The 23993-nt window shown below is 37.1% G+C and overlaps 1 protein-coding gene across 3 annotated transcripts in view; it reads right to left on the bottom strand.

Annotated features, from left to right (window-relative positions):
* Window positions 1–23993, bottom strand: part of DIAPH2 (diaphanous related formin 2) — a 1101152-nt gene that overhangs the window by 223073 nt on the left and 854086 nt on the right. The window lies entirely within an intron of this gene.

Raw genomic sequence — 23993 nt, 5'->3', positions numbered from 1 at the left:
TTTATATACACAAATAAAAATAATATTATATATAAAGATTATATATAATCATCTCTTTTTTATCCATTCACCAATGAGGGATACAAGATATTTCCATAATTTGGCTATTATAGATAATGCTGCCATAAACATAGGGGTACATGTATCTCTTTGAATTAGTATCTTTTTATTCTTTGAGTAAATATCTAGTAGGGTACAACTACTGGATCATAGGGTAGTTGTATTTTTAACTTTCTGAGAAACCACCATACTGTTTTCCATAGTGGCTGAAGCAGTTTGCATTCCTACCAACAATGCAAGAGGATTTCACCTTCTCCACATTCTCACCAACACCTGTTGTTTCATGTATTGTTGATTTTAGCCATTCTGACAGGTGTGAGGTGATTTCTCATTGTAGTTTTGATTTGTATTTCCCTGACCATGAGTGATGTTGAGCATCTTTTCATATGTCTGTTAGCCATCTGAATGTTTTCTTTGGAAAAATGTCTATTCATGTCTTCTGCTCATTTTTAACTGGATCATTCAGCTTTGGGGTATTGAGTTTTATAAATTCTTTTTATATTTTGGATACTAGCCCTTTATTAGATAAGTCATTTGCAAATATCTTCTCCCATTCCAATAGTTGTCTTTTAGTTTTGTGGGTTGTTTTCTTCACTGTGCAGAAGCTTTTTATCTTGATGAGTCCCAATAGTTCATTTTTGCTTTTGTTTCCCTTGCTTCAGGAGACATATCTAGAGAGAAATCGCCAAAGCTGGTGTCAAAGAGCTTACTACCTGTGTTCTCCTCTAGGATTTTGATGGATTCCTGTCTCACATTTAAGTCTTTTTTTTTAAAAAAAGATTTTATGTATTTATTCATGAGAGAGCGAGCGCGGGAGAGAGAGAGAGAGAGAGAGAGAGAGAGAGAGAGGCAGAGACACAGGCAGAGTGAGAAGCAGGCCCCATGCAAGAGTCCGATGTGGGACTCGATCCCAGGACTCCAAGATCATGCCCTAGGCCAAAGGCAGGAGCTAAACCGCTGAGCCACCCAGGGATCCCTCACATTTAAGTCTTTCATCCATTTTAAATTTATTTTGTGTATGATGTAAGAAAGTGGTCCAGTTTCATTGTTTTGCAAGTAGCTGTTCAGTTTTCTCCAACACCGTTTGTTGAATAGACTGTCCTTTTCCTGTTAGATATCCTTTTCTGCTTTGATGAAGATTAATTGACCATGTAATTGTGGGTTCATTTCTGGGTTTTTTATTCTGTTCCATTGATCTCTATGTCTGTTTTTATGACAGTACCATATTGTCTTAAAGACTACAGCTTTGTAGTATAACTTGAAGTCTAGAATTGTAATGCCTCCAGCTTTGCTTTTCTTCTTCAGAGTTGCTTTGGCTATTTAGTCTTTTGTGCTTCTATACAAATTTTATGATTGTTCAGCTCTGTGAAACATGTTGGTGGTATTTTGACAGGAATTACATTAAATGTGAAGATTTCTTTGGGTAGTATAGACATTTTAAGAATATTTGTTCTTTCAACCCATCAGTGTGGAATATTTTCCATTTCTTTTTGTCATCTTCAATTTCTTTCATCAGCGTTTGATAGTTTTCAGAGTATAAGTCTTCCATCCCTTTGGTTAGGTTTATTCCTAGGTGTCTTACTGTTTTTGGTGCAATTATAAATGGGATCAATTCCTTAATTTCTCTTTCCATTGCTTCATTATTGGTGTATAGAAATGCAACAGATATCTGCATGTTGATTTCGTATCCTGTGACTTTACTGAATTAGTTTATTGGTTCTAGCAATTTTTGGTGGAGTCTTTTGGGTTTTCTATATAGAGTATCACGGTCTCTTCAAATAGAGGAATTTTGACTTCTTTCTTGCCATTTTGGATGTCTTTTTGTTGTTGTTGTCTGATTGCTGAAGCTAGGACTTCCAGTACTATATTAAATAACAATGATATGGGGGGACATCCCTGTTTTGTTCCTGACCATACAGGAAAAGCTCTGTTTTTCCCCATTGAAGATGATGTTAGCTATGTGTTTTCCATATATGACCTTTATTATGTTGAGGTATGTTCCCTCTAAACCTTTTTGTGAGGGTTTTTATCATGAATGGATGTTGTACTTTGTCCAATGCTTTCTTTGCATCTATTGAAAGGATCATATAGTTCTTATCCTATTTTTTATTAATGTGTATCACATTGATTGATTTGAGAATATTCAACCACCCTTGTAACCCAGAAATAAATCCCACCTGGTAGTGGGGAATGATTTTTTTAATGCATTGTTAGATTTGGTTTCCTAGTATTTTATTGAGAATTTCCATATCCATGTTTTTGTATGTGGGATATAGGCCTGTATTTCTCTTTTTTAGTCAAGTCTTCATTTGGTTTTGGTATCAGGGTAATGCTGGCTTCATAGAATGAATTTGGAAGTTTTCCTTCCTTTTCCATTTTTTTGGGAATAGTTTGAGAAGAACAGGTATTAATTTTTCTTTACATATTTGGCAGAATTTGCCTGTGAAGCCAACTGGCCTTGAACTTTTGTTTGTTAGGAGTTTCTTAATTGCTGATTCAGTTTCTTTGCTGGTTATCAGTCTGTTCAAGTTTTCTATTTCTTCCTATTTCAGGGTGGTGGTTTATGTTTCTAGGAATTTATCCATTTCTTCCAGTCTGTCCAACTGGTTTGGCATATAGTTTTTCATAATATTCTCTTATAATTGCTTATATTTCTGTGGTGTTGGTTGTTAGAAAGTAACTCAGGCTTTAATTGCTGTTATCTAGGGTGGCAGAAAATTAGGGACATGAATGTTTACAGATTTAATAGTAAACATACTTTTTCCATTGTTGAAATATTAAGTAGTTTTGATTCACACGTTAAATAAGAAAATAAGGCTTAGCAAGTACTTTACCACTTCATTATACATCTTTCTCTTATCTGCAAGATGGGAATAAGAAAAACTTCCTCATAGGATTTTTGTGAGGAAAAATGAGATATACTCATAAAGTGCTTAGAACAGTAGGTCCATGATGATGGTGGTGGTTGTGATAGTGGAAGTAACAAATACATCTACTGGTGAAGGGTATGAAAGAATCAGCTATGTCATCACAGGAAGAAAATACCTGAAAGTTTAATAGCTTATTACATGTCAAGATCTTTAGAAATACTGAGACATATTTGAAGCTATTGTCTGATGTATTTTAATTAAATTATTCGTGTAACTCGAATGAATAAGTATATTTCAGTAGGTTGTATGGGATAAAATGGAAATAAACTGACTAACTAGTATAATAATATTAACTTTTTTTAATTCAGAGAAGTGAGTAATACAAAGACCTATCAAGAGCAAGTTCCTTTTATCAAGTTATTTGGATTTTTTTCCCTGTTATTCTTGATTAGACATACATGATGGTATAAAACAACTATTTTACAAAAACTTTGTTCCAGAAACTCTAAAGAAAAAGACTAAATAACAAGAAACCATCTACAAGGCTTTTCCTAGAGGTATCTATATTGAAAATTGTTTTCTTCAAAATAAATAACACAAAAATTTTAAAAACTCCCAAAAACATTACCAAAAAATCTCCTGAATTGCAAGAATTATTGATATCCCCCCCTTCTTCTGCCCCCATCAGGCTAGTACCTCTAATATAAAGCTAAGAGCACAAATCAATCTGGCTCCTATAGGCAAAATCAAACACTACCACTTAAAGATAAACTGGAGTTAGAGAATCATAATTTTTGAGCAGTGTTTCTCAACCTCAGTACTGGTGTCATTTTTGGCTGGTGTCATTTTTTGCTATGGGAGCCATCTCGTGCATTGTAAGATTTAGCAGCACCCCTGACCTCTACTCACTAGATGCCAGTAGCACTCTTTTCTGGTTGTGACAACCAAACATGTCTCTGGCTATTGCGAAATGGAAGGCAGGTGGAAAAATACTAACCTGGGGGTTTCACAGAAATAATTTATTCATGAAAAATTACAAACTACTTGTGAACCCAACTTCTTTCCAAACATGTGGAAATGGAGTTCCAAATGAATTTAACTAATGGCTTAAGGTCACACATTTATGTAATTTCATATTTGGGAATAGAAGTCATATCTCTTTACTCCTGGTTTAATGTTTGTTTTATTCTTCAAGGAGGAAAAGACAATGTGGATCAAAAGTACAAGCAATCAAAAAAATATTAATAAGACCTCATCTAACTAAAAACTTTTTATCCATCAAAGGACCCTGTCAAGAAAGTGAAGAAATAACCCACAAAATGGGAGAAAATATTTGTTAATCATATAACTGATAAGGATATATAAAAGGTCTTCCATATATCAATATATCAATTTATATATATATATTATATATATGCATATACATATCTCAGATAAAACATGAAAAGATGTTAGACATTGTTAATCCTTAGTGAACTGCAAATCAAAACTACAATGAGGTACCACTTCATGCCCTCTAGGACTGCTACAATTAAAAAAAAAAGAAAAAGAAGACAACCCAAAAAATAACAAGTGAGGATGTGGATAAATTGGAACTCTTTGCATTCCTGGTGTGAATGTAAAATGGTGAGGCATTTTGGAAAGTAGTCTTGCTGTTCTTCAAAATGCTAAACATACAATTACATATGACCCAGCAATTCTACTCTTAGATATATAACCAAGAGAAAAGAAACACAGGTTCATACAAAAGGTTGCAGAAGAATGTGCATAGCAGCATTACTCCTAATAGCCAATAAGGAGAAACAACTCAAATGTCCAACATTTATATAAATGGGTAAACAAAATTTGGTATATATCCATATAATGGAATGCATTCAACCATAAAAAGAATGAAGTATTGATATATGCTGCAACATGGATGAACCTTAAAATATTCTGCTACATGAAAGAAATCAGACACAAAAATACATATGGCAAGATTTCATTTATATGTAATGTCCAGAATAGGCAAATCCATAGAGACAGAAAGTAGATTAGTGATTGTCAAGGGATGGGATTGGGGAGAATTGGGAGTACCTCTTGGTGAGTATGGGGATTCTTTTCTCTTTTTTTTTTAAATTTTATTTAATTTTATTTATTTTTTGATAGTCACAGAGAGAGAGAGAGGCAGAGACACAGGCAGAGGGAGAAGCAGGCTCCATGCACCGGGAACCCGATGTGGGACTCGATCCCGGGTCTCCAGGATCGCGCCCTGGGCCAAAGGCAGGCGCCAAACTGCTGCGCCACCCAGGGATCCCAGTATGGGGATTCTTTTTGGGGGGGGGGTGATGAAAATGTACTGGAATTAAATAGTGGGGATGGTTGAACAACCTTGTGAATATACTAAAAAACACTAAATTGTATATTGTGAAATGGTAAACTATATATGTAACTTTATAAACTTTATATGTAAATTTATATATAAATCATATCTCAATAAAAAGAAAAATTTAAAAAGATATTTGAAAAAAGCAGGATTTAAATAAAATTACAACTTAGTAAAAAAAGGGGAAAAGGCAACATATATTCTGGCTCTGACATAACAAGTTGTATGATCTTTTGGTAAGTAACATAGGAGGTATATAATAGGGGAGAAAAGAAAGGTCAATGCTTATGTATATTTTATTACTGGTCAAATCTCTGATCTGTAAACAGTTACCAACATCTGGGTGGTCCCTTCTATTATCAACCTAAAGTTTAGCTGCTGAGTGCTGTTATTTATTATAAAGTTGAAAAAAATGGCAACTTGCATTTGTAGTTTTTCTTTTTCTGATAATAGCACATAATGGAAATTTATTATGTGCCAGATGTTTTAAGTAAATAATTTTGAATGTTTATAGAAAATCTGCAAAGCAACTATTACATGTTCTTATTTTGCAGGTGATAACACTTAGGCTGAGATAGTTTAAGTAATATGCTCAAGGCTACAAAGCTACTTATGTAGGAAAACCACTTATCACTTATGCTACCATGATGCCTTCCAAGCAGATTTGCCAGATAAAATATAAGATGTTAAAAAAATATATATAAGATGTTCAGTTAAATTGTTATTTTAATATCAAATCAACCACATATAATGCCCCACACAATATCCAAGTGGGCATTGGGTACTGAGTGGCATATATTTATACTAAAAAAATCATAATATTTGTGACACATTGATATTAAAAATTATTTATGATTTATATGAAATTCATATTTAACTGAGCATCCAGTATTTTCATTTGGTAAATCTAGCAATCTTATTTCCAACACTTTTGATTTTTTATAAGCATCCTCTCGTGGACTAAAATCATCAATGAAAACAGAATGATTATAAGAACATAAAAAATAGCCCAAATTTAAACCATATTTGAGAACAGAAATATTGACACAGATTACTAATATGCATTATATGACTCATGGACTTGAATCATACTATTTCTGTAGCATTCTCCAAGTATTTGTTTCCTCTTTGTTTCTTGAAAATAGAGTAAAATTGAAAAAGTTTATATAAAAAATCTATACTGACACAATTGGGAGAAGAAAATAAGTCGACAATTATTATTGAAGAATTACTAATGGAGAAATTTGGCATATATGAATAGGTTAAATTTCCATACAAAATGGGGACTTGCAACTGGCACTACTAAAACAACCTGAATGTAGATCTAGTAAATGATGAAACACATCAAATAATGGCCCATCAGTTTACATCTTAAATGTTTCAGGTATAGATTTAACAACAAAATGACTTTAGAGTTTGAAATAGCATGTGTAATCCTAAAGAGGCAAAAACAAAAGAGGAAAATGATTTCTGTGGCTTAGTTAATGAAAATGAATGAAGCATCTACAAAGGCATGCATTTTTCAAGTAACACAGACTATGAAGTAAGATTTTAGTCCTGATATCACCATTTCTGTATTCATGAAGAGGCCTGACATGTTGAAAAGACAATCCTATTCCTCTTGGAGTTTTTACTCTTTGGCTCTGGCTTTAGGAAATTAGAGATAAGAAACACTCTCTCCTTAAGAAAAAAGTTTAATCTATTTTATCTTTTTTAGAGATTTTATTTATTGGGCACCTGGTTGGCTCAGTGGTTGAGCATCTGCCTTTGGCTCAGGGCATGATTCTGGAGTCCTGGGATCGAGTCTTCCATCGGGGAGCCTGCTTCTCCTTCTGCCTGTCTCTGCCTCTCTGTGTCCCTCATGAATAAATAAATAAAATCTTTTAAAAAATAAAAAATACAGATTTTATTTATTTCAGAGAGAGAGAGAGAGAGAGAGAGAGAGAGAGAGCATGTGTGCGCACACAAGAGTGGGAGGAGGGGCAGAAGCAGAGGGAGAAGCAGACTCCCCACTGAGTGGGAAGCCCCACGTGGGGCTCAATCCCAGGACCTGGGGACCCCAGCAGAAAGCAGGACCTCAACCAACCAAGCCACTCAGGCACCCCAAGAAAACATTTTTAAAAGAGAAAGGGAAATCTTAACTATGGTTTTGTATCAATAATCTTTAGTTTTATTAGAGTGAAAGAGAAGAAATTTTGAGACTTTAACTGTCCTTAAAACCTATAAACTAATGAGGAGAAAACTCCTTTGAGGGATGGGATGTATACTTTTCATTCTAATTCCTACAAACCAAGCCCAAAATAATTAAAAGAATAAAAGCAACAGGAGTAAATTTAAACTCAGGTTTAAAAAATCCCTTAAATAATTGACTGTGATTAATAAAATTTTGTCAAGCCTCACTAAATATTTTAAAACACTTAGTTATGAGTACTTAAACATCATTCTCAAGGAAGCATCAATTGTTATTTCTTAGAGTTGGGAATGGCAACTGATTAGATTCTTTCAATGTGCAGGACTGTGTTCTTTTAAAAGGTTGCCAATTGATAAAGTGTTTTGGTAATAACTTCATACAAGATATATGTTTGCCAAAAAAAAGCCTTAGTTTTACTGGCATATCTGTTTTTCAAGAGTCAATAAAAAGTATAGTAGGAGCAAAATATAACAGAAAATGTCTCTAGGATTTACTGCAAAATATATTCACCAACCTAATTTTAGATCTCTCACTAAAATCTCTATTGCCTTGCTTAAAACTATGAATAAATTAAAAATCTTATTTCCCTTGATGTGTATAACTAACAAATGAGACCTATGGGCTAAAAATGTCATATGGAAAAAAAGTTCATGTAAATGCTAAGAACTGCCATTCATTCCAACTAAGCTTTAAGAAGTGGATGAAAATGGTTCAGAAAATTCCAAGAGGTTCAGATGTCTGTTGCATTCATGTCAGGTCTATATGAGGCAAGCATCTTCCAACCTTGTGATACTTGAAAGCAAAAACCATCATCACCATAACCATTCCATCCTTCTACTATCCTCAAAGGTTTAATAACCCATTGCTGACTGCAGAAGCACTTTGCATGCACTGTAACGTGAATGAAAGCTGAAGGTATATTTGAGAGATGGAGAGGTGGAACAATTAGGAAGGGAAATGGATCTTGGAGTGAGATAAACCTGGTTTCAAATCCAAACTCCCATCACTTATCCTAAAAGCTATGTGTCCTTGAACAAGTTAGTTACTTCATCTCTCTGAGCTTCAGTTTCCACATCTGTAGAATGGAGATACTACTACTCAAATTACTTGGTTGTTAAATAGAGGAAGGGAAATAATGTTTGTATAAAACACTGAAGACAATGCCTAGTATAGAGAAATGCTCAATACATGGTGCCATTTGTTATCAATAGAAACATCTGAAAGTTTGAACAGTAACAATTTGGTCATGAAGACACAAATGACCACATCTGTTTGATCTATTACAAGAAATGTTGCATATCTTGATAGTCTACCCTCATAAGCATACTGAACATGATTTTTTAACTATACCACATTATTGACATCTATGGTAATTTAAAAAAATCCATATATATCATTATCACTTGGTATTTCTGAAAAAAACAACAACTAGAAATTCATTCTTTTCTCCTTTAGGCTTTGGATCACCCTATGTACCTGTGTGAATATACTTGGCAAGACTTGCAAATCATTACAGTATTGAAAGCTGGCTATATGAAACTAGAGTCACATAACCTTTAAAAAATGTAAATTGGAAACATACTGGTGAACAAATTGGTAACTCTGGTGCCAGAGGCATACAGTGATCACACTGCTGAATATTTCTTCATTCATCAGGGATGTTAGAAGGATTCATACATGATACTAAGTCAAATCATTTGGTAACAATACAAATAAACCTGGTATGTATTATATTGAAAATCTTTTCATACACTAAATATAAGTCACCAAGATATTATTTTTAATGAACACTCAACAAAACAGGTGAGATTCTCTCCACATTTTTTTTTTTTTATCTTGAACTGTCCTACCGCCTGATTCTCTCTTGGCTTTAATTCAAACAGCACTTTTCCTTCATTCTGTTTCCTGTTGACCACCTTAGAATTTTAAATTGTTTCTCTTAATTATCTGTTTTTAAAATAACATAGGACATTTAAAATTTAAGTTGAATCACTGACATGGATACTGTAAATTTCTATCTTTCCTAGATAAAAATGATAATTCTAAGGCTTCATTTTTATGCATCTTATTGATAATATTTCAAAAAAATTTCTGATATGTAATTTTATACCCAGGATAAAAATGAGAAAGAAGCCTATTTATTTTGTTTCTCTGAAATCAGGAACCAGAATCCAAACATTCCAAGTAGAATGACATACCCTATAAATATGGGATGGCCTTCAGGACCTGAGAAATCTAGGTTAAATCTTAGCTAATGACCATCATACTTTAGGGCCATTTACTTAATTTACCCCTTTCCTGATCTTTGAAATACCTGTACTTCATAGTGTTGGTTTGTGATTTAATGAGAAAAATAAAGCCATTAAGTACAGTGCCTGGCACATAGAAAGCATTCAATGAATAGTAGTGGTTATTCTATGATTCCACAATTGGCAATACCAATATCCCATGCAATTCAGGATCTATACTCCATTTCTCCCAATCCAGGAGCATGTCCCCATATGTGTGCACTGGAAAGAAGGAAGCATTCTTTTTAATATGGAAATCTTACAATATCAGTTAAAAATAGGAAGAAATGAAACACATATACCCATAAACTTTGAACAAACAGGATTTGCCTTCCTGAGCCATGAGAAAAAAGATGTAGATGAAATGAACATAAATTTTAGGGAAAAAATTTTTGTGTTAATATATCATATTAGAAAATATAGGAGAAATCTAAGAAACAAAAACATCATAGAATATTTTGCTATGTGGACTAATAATGAAATGCACGTATCATCTTACTTAAGGTTCAACACATGCTAAGGAACTATGGCATAAACTGAGGAATAGAGTTTTCTAGAAGAAGGCAATGGATTTTTTTTTTAATGTTATTGTTTGTTTTTTAACATCTGAAGTTAGTTTTGTCATCAACCTGAGAAAAATGAAGCATGCACATACCCAGGAAAGGGCCATTTGGCTTTGAAATTAGAATATGCTTTTATTTCTGTTGTGAATATCTCAGAATGTGGTATTTGCTTGGTCTGCTTAAGGCTTTATGGAAAAGTCAGGAGAATTAGCCTATACTCAGTCTTCTACTGAAAATCTTGCAAGCTTTCTTAAACTTTTACTATCTTTACCCACAAGAAGCTGCTAGTCCTGTTGGAAAACCATCTACTGGATTATATCAAATAGAAGATGAGATAAATGATACAACTTTTTTGCATTTGGTGGGGTGTGGGTGTCTCATTTAACTCCAGGCATAATAGGAGGCAAAATAGGTAGAGATGGAAAAGTTATTCAGACCAGTGAACCAGGGTTATGGCAGCAATGTCCTTTTCCTGTCCAAGAAATGTCTTGGGCATGACCATGAAAATGAAATATAATTCTACATATGACACCTTTTCATCATCATACAAAAAATTTTCATAAAAAAATTCTCCTTCCTAAAGTAAAATAAGATCAAAACAGAGAAGGAGGCTAACCATAAGAGACTCTTAACTATAGGAAAGAAACAGTGTTGCTGGAGGGGAGGTGGGGAAGGATGGGGTAACTGGGTGATAGGCATTAAGGAGGGCACTTGATGGGATGAGCAGTGGGTGTTATATGCAACTGATGAATCACTAAATTCTACCCCTGAAAGTAATAATACACTATATATTAATCAAATTGAATTTCAATAAGAATTTTAAAAAATTTCTCCTTCCTCCTGTTCTACTTTGCTTCATATAGATAGATACCTAACACATTCTGTGCTTAAACTGTTTTGGCCATCAGGGATACTTTTGCAATTTGTTGTGCTTGCTGCAACCAAAGATAGGAGTTGTTGGGAAAAACAGATCCCAATGTGTGTTACCACTAACTGATGTGTAACCTGGGCCAAAGTCCCTATTTGTTAGCCTAACTGGGTGAAAGCCCTAAAGAATACCAAAGATAATAGTAAATCAGGACTCACATACTGTTCCAGATCTTTCTCACTCCCAATTTAAGATAATCATGTCAGGTTACAAATGGGAAGATATAATGTGAGCCAAAATGAGATTTTCAGCATTGAACAAAGAACTGAACAATGAGATTATTAGAGAAAATAATCCACAATAAGATGGCAGCAATGGTTCATTAGATCTTTTTCAACTGCAACTGGGGTCAAATTAAGGCTTTCTACTAAAGAAAAGAAAGAACCCTACTCTTTAATTAACACCAAACAACATTATTCCTTTTATATAGTTTCACTGTGTTTAAAGGGCATATTGGATTGAAGAGAGTCATGACGAATGCTCAGGGGAGAGAATTTTCAGCTGCAGCAACTATAGTCTGAGAGTCAGTACCTCTGAAGAGTTTATCAGTACTATAATACTGATAAATATTTTCTTTCCCAGAGATTTCCACATATTATGGTAAAAATGACCTATAAAGTTTCTTTTATGGAAGATCTCATGAATACTTCATCAACCAATCAATTATGACTGTAACTGAGAAGTATAACTTTCTTTTTCACTAGGGTAATTGAAAGTTTGATTAGCTTGCTCAAATATTTAGGTTTCTCAATAATAGGCACTGAACAAATGTATTGATACTGTGGTTAGATGGACATTAAAGTCATGCTTATTAACTTATACAAATATGGTATGAATAGTAGATGTATAGACCACAGGTGACCTGCTAAACTAAATCAAACAAAATATACATTTTCTGCCTTTTTAGATTCTTGAGATACTGTATTCCTTCTTGCCTATAGACTAGAGTGTTTTCTCTCAATCTCTTCTAGACTACACTTCCCTTTCCCATCCTCTATCCTTATCTCCTTCCCCCTCCTTCCTTCCTCCTGCTTTCTGTCTGTCTCTTTGTCTGTCAGTCAGAGAATCCATCTATTCCTACTCAGAGGTGAAGAAAACCAGCGCTTCCAATAATAGCCTGCAAGGTCTTGCATGATTTGGCCCTCTGCTAACTCTGACCTCATCTTCTAGTCATTCTATTCGAGCCTGAGGTCTCCATCCCTCAGCTCCTTTACATTTGTGATCCCTATGCTCTCAGCACCATCAAGTCTCTGCTACATGTCTTCTTATTAGTGAGGCCTCCCCTGATAACCTTATAAAATACCTCCCAATATACTTCTAGCTCTCTTCTCCCTACTGTAGTCTTCATAATATAAAAGGTTAAAACCTAGTTAAACTTCAGATACTCTTCATATTTTCTAAGAATTAGCAGCTAGAGCTAGTCTATTTATATAATAATAATTTCAGCCCGGGAATTCTCAAAACATTAAATTACTAAGAACATCTTTACACATAGTTCTCTACACACTTCATATTTCTTTATTGTGGAGAATCTTAGTGGCCTTGAAATAAGCATTATCTACCTTTGAGTGGTGGTTTTCTTCCTAATCATCCATAGGTTATGGTTCAATGACCTCTACATTTATTTTCTTAAAAATGCCAGTGCTAAAAAAAATGCCAGTGCTCAGTGTTTCTGAGATCTGTTATACATGGCATTTGTCACACTGACACAGCTCAACACTGCGGTGAAAATTCATTTGTGTAGAGATTAGTATTCACACAGGACCTCCAAAGTTAAAAGAAAAGATGTGTTTAAATTTTAAAATGAGATCTTTGTTTTGAATGAGACATCTGCACAAACATTAGCAATACAACAAACATAAGTAATACATAAATTTTCCAATAGTCTTTCAGTTTAAGACAAAACCATCTCGGGTTCTGGTGGAAGGCTTGTATGAAAAGTCCCTTCAGTTTATTTGTATAAATGACTTCATTTTGGCAGAGAGGAGTCTCATAAAAGAAACTAATCTGCTACAGGTGAGGGAGGCAGTTAAATGAATTCTAGTACATATTCACTGAAGTAGCCCTCTTGTATTCAGTATAACCAGCTTACTGCTCAGCCTCCTTAGGAAACAAATAAAAAATTAATGCATCTTTCCAATGCTGTATATATCTGGAGGTTTGACAGACGAACAGATCTTTGCACACCAGTGCAACTGTGAAGAGAATCTCATGGGTAAATTATTAAAAATGAGAAGAAAGAAAAAAAAGACTGTTATGTGCAAATCTCCTTGGATATTAAACTTGCAGTTGGTTACAAAGCGGTCATGCACCAATAATGAAGGCTGGCTGTGATCCCCAAGGCCTTCTTTTAAAATTTGCCTTCCAACTGCAAAAACATGTGATCTGAAGTTGGAGGAAAAAGTGCCTTTCCTGTCACAGTCCATTAGAATGCAGAACTTTGATTAGCTAGAAGTTGATCTACAATCTGTAGCATGGAAAAAGTTTTCAAATGCTGTAGGTTTCCACAGACACATATTTTTCTGGTAGGTATTTGAGTATCCCCCTTTCCACCTAGGAAAGAAAAACAATTGAAACATTATGCCTCTGGGCAGCCCTGGTGGCGCAGCGGTTTAGCGCCGCCTGCAGCCCAGGGTGTGATCTTGGAGAACCAGGATGGAGTCCCACGTCAGGCTCCCTGCATGGAGCCTGCTTCACCCTCTGCCTGTGTCTCTGCCTCTCTCTCTGTGTCTCTCATGAATAGATAAATAAAATCTTTAAAAAAAAAAAAAGAGAGAAACGTCATGCCTCTATGGAACTTAATTAAAATCTGCAAAGCACTTTGAGCAGCTATAGGAAGTTAATTTATAACTTTTTAAAAATTTTATTTTGAACCAAATAACAAACTGAAATTCTAAAGTGACTGATAGAATATATTAATGGGAAACCATCTTGGGGAAGTATGGGTGTAGGGACAGGACAAAATAAGTGGTATATTACAGGTCTGATAGCTGAATATACTGCCTTATTACCATCACCATCTTAGAATATGAAGAGGCGGCACAATCAATAAGGTTTTTTTTTTTTTTTTTTTTTTATAAATTAATTTTTATTGGTGTTCAATTTACCAACATACAGAATAACACCCAGTGCTCATCCCGTCAAGTGTACCCCCAGTGCCCGTCACCCATTCACCCCCACCCCCCACCCTCCTCCCCCTCCACCACCCCTAGTTCATTTCCCAGAGTTAGAAGTCTTTATGTTCTGTCTCCCTTTCTGATATTTCTCACACATTTCTTCTCCCTTCCCTTATATTCCCTTTCGCTATTATTCATATTCCCCAAATGAATGAGAACATACACCGTTTGTCCTTCTCCGGTTACTGTGGCCAAGTTCAAAAAGGGTGTTGCCTGAGTTCTCCTCTGGGATTTTGATGGAATCTTGTCTCACATTTAGATCTTTCATCTATTTTGAGTTTATCTTTGTGTATGGTGCAAGAGAGTGGTCCAGTTTCATTCTTCTGCATGTGGATGTCCAATTTTCCCAGCACCATTTATTGAAGAGACTGTCTTTCTTCTAGTGGATCGTCTTTCCTCCTTTATCGCATATTAGTTGAGCATAAAGTTCAGGGTCCACTTCTGGGTTCTCTGTTCTGTTCCATTGATCTATATGTCTGTTTTTGTGCCAGTACCACACTGCCTTGATGAACACAGCTTTGTAGTACAACCTGAAATCTGGCATTGCGATGCCCCCAGATATGGTTTTCTTTTTTTAAAATTCCCCTGGCTGTTTGGGGTCTTTTCTGATTCCACACAAATCTTAAAATAATTTGTTCTAAGTCTCTGAAGAAAGTCCATGGTATTTTGATAGGGATTGCATTATACGTGTAAATTGCCCTGGGTAACATTGACATTTTCACAATATTAATTCTGCCAATCCATGAGCATGGAATATTTTTCCATCTCTTTGTGTCTTCCTCAATTTCTTTCAGAAGTGTTCTGTAGTTTTTAGGGTATATTTTGAGAACCATTTGAATGGTAAATGGTTCTCCAACCTTTTATTTTCAGGTTGTAGGTGTCCTTCTGTCTAAAATGAGTCTCTTGTAGACAGCAAATAGATGGGTCCTGTTTTTTTATCCAGTCTGAAACTCTGCGCCTTTTGATGGGGTCATTAAGCCCATTCACGTTCAGAGTTACTTGAACTTCTTCTTAAAGGGGAGTTTTAAGAGTCCCCCTTAAAATTTCTTGCAGAGCTGGTTTGGAGGTCACATATTCTTTCAGTTCCTGCCTGTCTTGGAAGCTCTTTATCTCTCCTTCCATTTTGAATGAGAGCCTTGCTGGATAAAGTATTCTTGGTTGCATGTTCTTCTCATTTAGGACCCTGAATATATCCTGCCAGCCCTTTCTGGCCTGCCACGTCTCTGTGGAGAGGTCTGCTGTTACCCTAATATTCCTCCCCATGAAAGTCAGGGACTTCTTGTCTCTTGCTGCTTTAAGGATCTTCTCTTTATCTTTGGAATTTGCAAGCTTCACTATTAGATGTCGAGGTGTTGAACGGTTTTTATTGATTTTAGGGGGGGATCTCTCTATTTCCTGGATCTGAATGCCTGTTTCCCTTCCCAGATTGGGAAAGTTTTCAGCTAGGATTTGTTCAAATACATATTCTGGCCCTCTGTCCCTTTCGGCGCCCTCGGGAACCCCAATTAAACGTAGGTTTTTCTGCCTCAGGCTGTCGTTTATTTGCCTTAATCTGTCTTCATGGTCCTTCAATTGTTTATCTCTTTTTTCCTCAGTTTCCCTCTTTGCCATTAACTTGTCTTCTATGTCACTCACTCGTTCTTCCACCTCGTTAACCCTCGTCGTTAGGACTTCTAGTTTGGATTGCATCTCATTCAATTGATTTTTAATTTCTGCCTGATTGGATCTAAATTCTGCAGTCATGAAGTCTCGTGAGGCCTTAATGCTTTTTTCTAGAGCCACCAGTAGCTGTAGAATAGTGCTTCTGAATTGGCTTTCTGACATTGAAGTGTAATCCAGATTTTGTAACTCTGTGGGAGAGAGGGCTGTTTCTGATTCTTTCTTTTGAGTTGAGGTTTTCCTTCTAGTCATTTTGCTCAGTGCAGAGTGGCCAGAAACAAGTTGTATTGGAACACGGGGGAGTATCACTGGCCCCTCTAGCTGGTCTTCTGGGGGAGGGGCCTGTTGCGTTGATTTTCAGGTGTTAGCACTTGGGGGAGCTGCTCTGCCCCTGCCTGCTGCAGGGCTCTGCGGGGGTTGTTTACCCCGCCAGGCCCCAGGAGGAACAGCCGCAGTTGCTATGGCAACTCTGGAAGCCTGGATTCAGCCTCCGCAGGAACTATGGGGCTCGGGGCTCTCGGCTCTCCGTCCGCAGGGCCTGGAGGCTCCGGGGCGGGGCCGCTGATCTGCTCAGCTCGGGGCAGGAGCGTCCTCGCTGTCTCGGGCCCTCCCGGCCTCTGCCTGTCCCGGGGGAGGCCGGATCCTGGGCTGTGTCCCGGCGCCCTGTGCTCCGGGGCCTGCGCTGTTGGATTCGCGCTCCCGCCCTGCAGCTCCCTCCCTGGAGCCGCTCCCGAGCCCCTCCGAGCTGCTCCGGTCGGTCCCTCCGTGCGCGCTGCAGCCCTTAGGGAGCTCGGAGCACTCTCCTGCGCTCGCAGGTGTCTGTTAGTGTCCCCGGGAGCCTGAGGGCATCCCCGCTCTCCTGGGTCCTGCTCCACCTCCCTGCGAGCCCCTTTCCGCCCGCCCGGGAAGGTTGGTGCAGCTCCTGCTCCTCCGGGACGGGGCTCTCCTGTCCTAGGGACACTCGCCTCGGCCTCAGCCCGGCTCCTCGCGGGGCCCCTCCCCCTCGGAGGCCTTTTGTTCCTTTATTTCTTTTTCCCCGTCTTCCTACCTTGATAGAAGCGTGAACTCTTCTCACTGTAGCATTCCAGCTGGTCTCTCTTTAAATCTCAGGCCGAATTCGTAGATTTTTAGGATGATTTGAAGGTTATCTAGGTAATTTGGTGGGGACAGGTGATTTGGGGACCCTGCTCTTCCGCCATCTTGCCCCTCCCTCTCTCAATAAGGTTTTTGATACGACCAATTTGGTTGGGTTAGAAAGCACCTTGGAGACTTGGGTAAGAATATCAAATTACTCTGACAAGTAGAAACTCAGAAAAGGTAGGGCCCTCAAGAAATGCTTGCTGTAGTTTTCGGCTTATGAATAGGTTTCCATGGCCTCCCCCAGGAACCTGTGCTGATAATCATTTCTAAAAGAAAATACTTCTTTATATCTAAGTAAAAGCTATCAGTTTCTTAAGCCCTTGTCTGTTGACTGCTGAGAAATAGAAACCTGTTCAATATCTTGCTTAAAAAAATTCTTCACAGAGGGGGCACCTGGGTGGCTCAGTCAGTTGAGCATCAGACTCATGATTTCGGCTCAGGTCATTATCTCGGGGGCAGGAGTGTGAGATGTAGCCTCATGTTGGGGTCCATGCTAAGGGGAAAGTCTGCTTGAAGCTCTCTCCTTTTGCCCCTTCCCCCATCATCCCTACTCATATGCTCTCTCTTTCAAATAATCTTTTAAAAAATATTCACGGAGGTCTAACTCTTCCCCAGGAACCACAGCAGTGCCTGAGTTCCATAAAAGTGAGAATAATCCTCAAATGCAATACAGGGGAATTTTTCAGTGTGTAGGGTAAAGATTGGGGGAAGGACAGGGTCAGAGAGTCCCTTAGGAGAATTCCAAACTAAGCCATTCAATACCATTTTCTAGAAAAACAACACTCTCACAGAGTTCTTTCTATAAATTCAATTATGGTTAGGTTTTCCTATGATTCTTCTCTATTGGTGGGATAATATTTTTTAAATTATAGACTTCTCCATCCTTATATAGCCGTACAAAAAATAGACAAAATGAGAAACAATAACCTAAGAAATAGGCTAACCAATATCTAGTGTAAGAATATTCCCAGTTTTCCATGTTTTAATTTTCCTAACATATACCATTTGTTTTATAACACTTTAAGGGGCAATTGCAAACCTGTAAGATTGGTTCCAATATATCTCTTTAAATCATACATTCTGTTCTTCAAATAGCCACCTTGGGAAGCAATAAACTTATTTTCATGAGAGCCATTACACTGTGATTATAACTCCTCTATAAGAATTGACCTCTGATAAAAGATCTATACCCTAAAAACTACAGAACACTTCTGAAAGAAATTGAGGAAGACACAAAGAGATGGAAAAATATTAAAGCTCATGGATTGAAAGAATTCATATTGTGAAAATGTCCATGCTACCCGGGGAAATTTACACATTTAATACAATCCCTATCAAAATACCATGGACTTTCTGCAGAGAGTTGGAACAAATCATCTTAAGATTTGTGTGGAATCAGAAAAGACCCTGAATAGCCAGGGGAATATTAAAAAAAGAAAACCATAGCTGGGGCCATCACAATGCCAGATTTCAGGTTAAACTACAAAGCTGTGGTCATTAAGCCAGTGCAGTACTGGTACAAAAACAGACACATAGATCAATGCAACAGAATAGACAATCCAGAAGTGGACCCTCAACTTTATGGTCAACTGATATTCGACAAAGCAGGAAATTCACTGGAAAAAAGACAGTCTCTTCAATAAATGGTGCTGGGAAAATTGGACATCCACATGCAGAAGAATGAAAGTAGACCACTTTCTTACACCATAAACAAAGATAAACTCAAAGTGGATGAAAGATCTAAATGTGAGACAAGATTCCATCAAAATCCTAGAGGAAAACATAGGCAACACTCTTTTGAACTTGGCCACAGCAACTTCTTGCAAGATACATCCATGAAGGCAAGAGAAACAAAAGCAAAAATGAATTATTGGGACTTCATCAATAAGTTCTTTATAGATCTTGGACACTAGCCCTTTATCTGATAATTCATTTGCAAATATCTTCTTCCATTCTGTAGGTTGACTTTTAGTTTTGTTGACTGTTTCTTTTGCTGTGTAGAAGCTTGATGAAGTCAATATTTTTTAAAGACAAGTCAAAAATGTGTTGAGTCAAAATAATTTTACTCTCCTCCTTGTCTTAATTGAAAGATAATGGCATTGCCCTAAATATTTTAAGAAATGCCTATTTTGGGTTTTCCCTAATGGTTACATAGCATATGCTTTAGATCTTTTCAGAGTTACTAAATCCTTGCAATTTGAGGGTGGGCTTCAATTTTGAAAATTGCCAAAAATGATATTAAGCCAAGTATCATGAAGAAGATTATAATTGAACTGGATAACAAAAATCTCTGGTCAAAAAACATTGTAAGTCTAAAAAAATGGGACTCATTTCATTTGATTCGGAGGTCAATTCTTTTTTTTTAAATTTTTTTATTGGGGTTCAATTTGCCAACATATAGCATAACACCCAGTACTCATCCCATCAAGTGCCCCCCTCAGTGCCCATCACCCAGTCACCCCCACCCCCCACCCACCTCCCTTTCCACCATCCCTTGTTCGTTTCCCAGAGTTAGGAGTCTCTCATGTTCTGTCACCCTCTCTGATATTTCCCACTCATTTTTTCTCCTTTCCCCTTTATTCCCTTTCACTATTTTTTATATTCCCCAAATGAATGAGACCACATAATGTTTGTCCTTCTCTAACTGACTTATTTCAATCAGCATAATACCCTCCAGTTCCATCCACATTGAAGCAAATGGTGGGTATTTGTCGTTTCTAATGGCTGAGTAATATTCCATTGTATACATACACCACATCTTCTTTATCCATTCATCTTGCGATGGACACCGAGGCTCCTTGCACAGTTTGGCTATTGTGGACATTGCTGCTAGAAACATTGGGGTGCAGGTGTCCCGGCGTTTCACTGCATCTGTATCTTTGGGCTAAATCCCCAGCAGTGCAATTACTGGGTCTTAGGGCAGATCTATTTTTAACTCTGAGGAACCTCCACAGAGTTTTCCAGAGTGGCTGTACCAGTTCACATTTCCACCAAAAGTGGAAGAGGGTTCCCCTTTCTACACATCCTCTCCAACATTTGTGGTTTCCTGCCTTGTTAATTTTCCCCATTCTCACTGTTGTGAGGTGGTATCTCATTGTGGTTTTGATTTGTATTTCCCTGAAGGCCAGTGATGCGGAGCACTTTCTCATGTGCTTGTTTGCCATGTCTAAGTCTTCTGTGAAATTTTGTTCATGTCTTTTGCCCATTTCATGATTGAATTGTTTGTTTCTTTGCTGTTGAGTTGAATAAGTTTTTCTAATGAATTTGTGCAAGTTCTTGTCTCTATGCTACCTTCATGATGCCCTTAATTATTTTATACTTTATTAATTTCTAACCAAATTGGATCCTCTTTCTGAGGAAACATACACATCCAAAAGGATATTATATGCATAATGCTCCTGGCACTTAGGGGTCTCTAAAGAAGCACTAGTTCTCTTGTGCTATTATTAGTCCCCTTTTAGATAATTTCCCAGACTCACTCATCTGGAACATTATTTTACTGTCAGCTGAAAGAGTATTCTGGAATCTAGAGTCTGGATTCTACTTTTTTTTCAGCCAAAATTGAGAATGAATGTCACAAGAGAGGGAATCAAAATCTTAGCAAATAAAAAGAGATTTCTTTCTCTTGGACTACAAGGCACTAATTGTTTCACAGAAGTAAATTAAAATGGTTTTGCTCAATTTGCTTTTCACAAAGCCATCTTTTTTTTATTTTTTATTTTTTTATTTTTTCACAAAGCCATCTTGATTGCCAGTCAGCAGTCTGTGCTCTTCTAAGTAGAAAGTGATTGTTTGATGAGTTGTCCTACTTTCCAAAATATTGATGTCCTTCCAGTAATTACGGGGTAGCACCATTCCCTACATTGATGTTATCTGAACAATCAGTGTAATTTTCATATGTAGACAAATATATATAACCCTAAACAACAAGCAGAATACAAGCAACACAAATAAAAATGGGAGCACTGAGGAGACATGGAAAAGAATGACAATACAGCCCCTAGAAATTACACTGATCCTGAAGTTAACCTGACACTCGTATACCATATTATTGATAAAGCACATATTATTTTCATTGATTATAAGAGAGAAGGTATACTTTTAAACCTTCTTTTATATTAAATTTGAGACCCCCCAAACTGCCTTATCCATCACTACAAGATGCACTCATCCTTTCTTATATATAGTGTTAATGTATATTTGTACATTTGTATATAATGTCAATGTGTATTTATATTTAACATGCATTCAGATGTCTCTATATTTCCTTTATGCATGTTTGTTTCGGTCTTGGCTTATTTAAATAGCGGCTAAAAAAGCAGGCAGTAAGTTGGTTCAGTTTGCTTAAGGTGTGATAATATATTTAGATAAGCACTCTTTTTATTTTTTAATTTCTTTTTATAGGAGTTCAATTTTCCATGGAGTCTTCCATGTTCTCTGATATTTTCCACTCATTTTTTCTCCTTTCCCCTTTATTCCCTTTCACTATTTTTTATATTCCCCAAATGAATGAGACCACATAATGTTTGTCCTTCCCCAACAGACTTATTTCACTCAACATAATTCCCTCCAGGTCCATTCACCTCGAAGCAAATGGTGGGTATTTGTTATTTCTAATGGCTGAGTAATATTCCATTGTATACATAAACCACATCTTCTTTGTCCATGCATCTTTCGATGGACAACGAAGCTCCTTTCACAGTTTGGCTATTGTGGACATGGCTGCTATAAACATTGGGGTGCAGGTGTTCCAGCGTTTCACTGCATCTGTATCTTTGGGGTAAATCCCCAACAGTGCAATTGCTGGGTTGTAGGGCAGATCTATTTTTAACTCTGAGGAACCTCCACAGAGTTTTCCAGAGTGGCTGCACCAGTTCACATTCCCACCAACAGTGCAAGAGGGTTCCCCTTTCTACACATCCTCTCCAACATTTGTGGTTTCCTGTTTTGTTAATGTTCCCCATTATCACTGGTGTGAGGTGGTATCTCATTGTGGTTTTGATTTGTATTTCCCTGAAGGCCAGTGATGCGGAGCACTTTCTCATGTGCTTGTTGGCCATGTCTATGTCTTCTGTGATATTTCTGTTCAAGGCTTTTGCCCATTTCATGATTGGATTATTTGTTTCTTTGCTGTTGAGTTGAATAAGTTCTTCATAGATCTTGGACACTAGCCCTTTATCTGATAGGTCATTTGCAAATATCTTCTTCCATTCTGTAGGTTGTCTTTGAGTTTTGTTGACTGTTTCTTTTGCTGTGCAGAAGCTTCTTATCTTGATGAAGTCCCAATAGTTCATTTTTGCTTTTGTTTCTCTTGCCTTCATGGATGTAACTTGTAAGAAGTCAGTGTGGCCCAGTTCAAAAAGGGTGTTGCCTGTGTTCTCCTCTAGGATTTTGATGGAATCTTGTCTCACATTTAGATCTTTTATCCATTTTGAGTTTATCTTTGTGTATGGTGCAAGAGAGTGGTCTCGTTTCATTCTTCTGCATGTGGATGTCCAATTTTCCCAGCACCATTTATTGAAGAGACTGTCTTTCTTCCAGTGGATCGTCTTTCCTGCTTTGTCGAATATCAGTTGACCATAAAGTTGAGGGTCCACTTCTGGATTCTCTGTTCTGTTCCATTGATCTATGTGTCCGTTTTTGTGCCAGTACTGCACTGTCTTGATGACCACAGCTTTGTAGTTTAACCTGAAATCTGGCATTGTGATGGCCCCAGCTATGGTTTTCTTTTTTAAAATTCCCCTGGCTATTCGGGGTGCTTTCTGATTCCACATAAATCTTAAGATGATTTGTTCCAACTCTCTGCAGAAAGTCCATGGTATTTTGATAGGGATTGCATTAAATGTGTAAATTTCCCTGGGTTACATTGACATTTTCACAACATTAATTCTTCCAATCCATGAGCATGGAATATTTTTCCATCTCTTTGTGTCTTCCTCAATTTCTTTCAGAAGTGTTTTGTAGTTTTTAGGATATAGATCCTTTACCTCTTAGGTTAGGTTTATTCCTAGGTATCTTATGCTTTTGGGTACAATTGTAAATGGGATTGACTCCTTAATTTCTCTTTCTTCAGTCTCATTGTTAGTGTATAGAAATGCCACTGACTTCTGGGCATTGACTTTGTATCCTGCCGCACTTCTGAATTGCTGTATGAGTTCTAGCAATCTTGGGGTGGAGTCTTTTGGGTTTTCTATGTACAGTATCATGTCATCTGCAAAGAGGAGAAGTTTGACTTCTTCTTTGCCAACATTAATGCCTTTCATTTCCTTTTGTTGCCTGATTGTTGAGACTAGGACTTCTAGTACTATGTTGAATAGCAGTGGTGAGAGTGGACATCACTGTCTTGTTCCTGATCTTAGGGGAAAGGCTCCCAGTGCTTCCCCATTGAGGATGATATTTGCTGTGGGCTTTTCGTAGATGGCTTTTAAGATGCTGAGGAATGTTCCCTCTATCCCTATACTCTGAAGAGTTTTGATCAGGAATGGATGCTGTATTTTGTCAAATGCTTTCTCTGCATCTATTGCGAGAGTCTAATGGTTCTTGTTTTTTCTCTTGCTGATATGATGAATCACATTGATTGCTTTATGAGTGTTGAACCAGCTTGCATCCCAGGGATAAATCCCACTTGGGCATGGTGAATAATCTTCTTAATGTATTGTTGCATCCTAATGGCTAGTATCTTGTTGAGAATTTTTGCATCCATGTTCATCAGGGATATTGGTCTATAATTCTCCTTTTTGGTGGGGTCTTTGT

Source organism: Nyctereutes procyonoides, unplaced genomic scaffold (genome assembly GCF_905146905.1).
Source record: "Nyctereutes procyonoides isolate TBG_1078 unplaced genomic scaffold, NYPRO_anot_genome, whole genome shotgun sequence".
NCBI classification, from domain to species: domain Eukaryota; kingdom Metazoa; phylum Chordata; class Mammalia; order Carnivora; family Canidae; genus Nyctereutes; species Nyctereutes procyonoides.
Note: the sequence above shows the minus strand (reverse complement) of the source record. Positions and strands in the feature narration are given on the sequence as shown.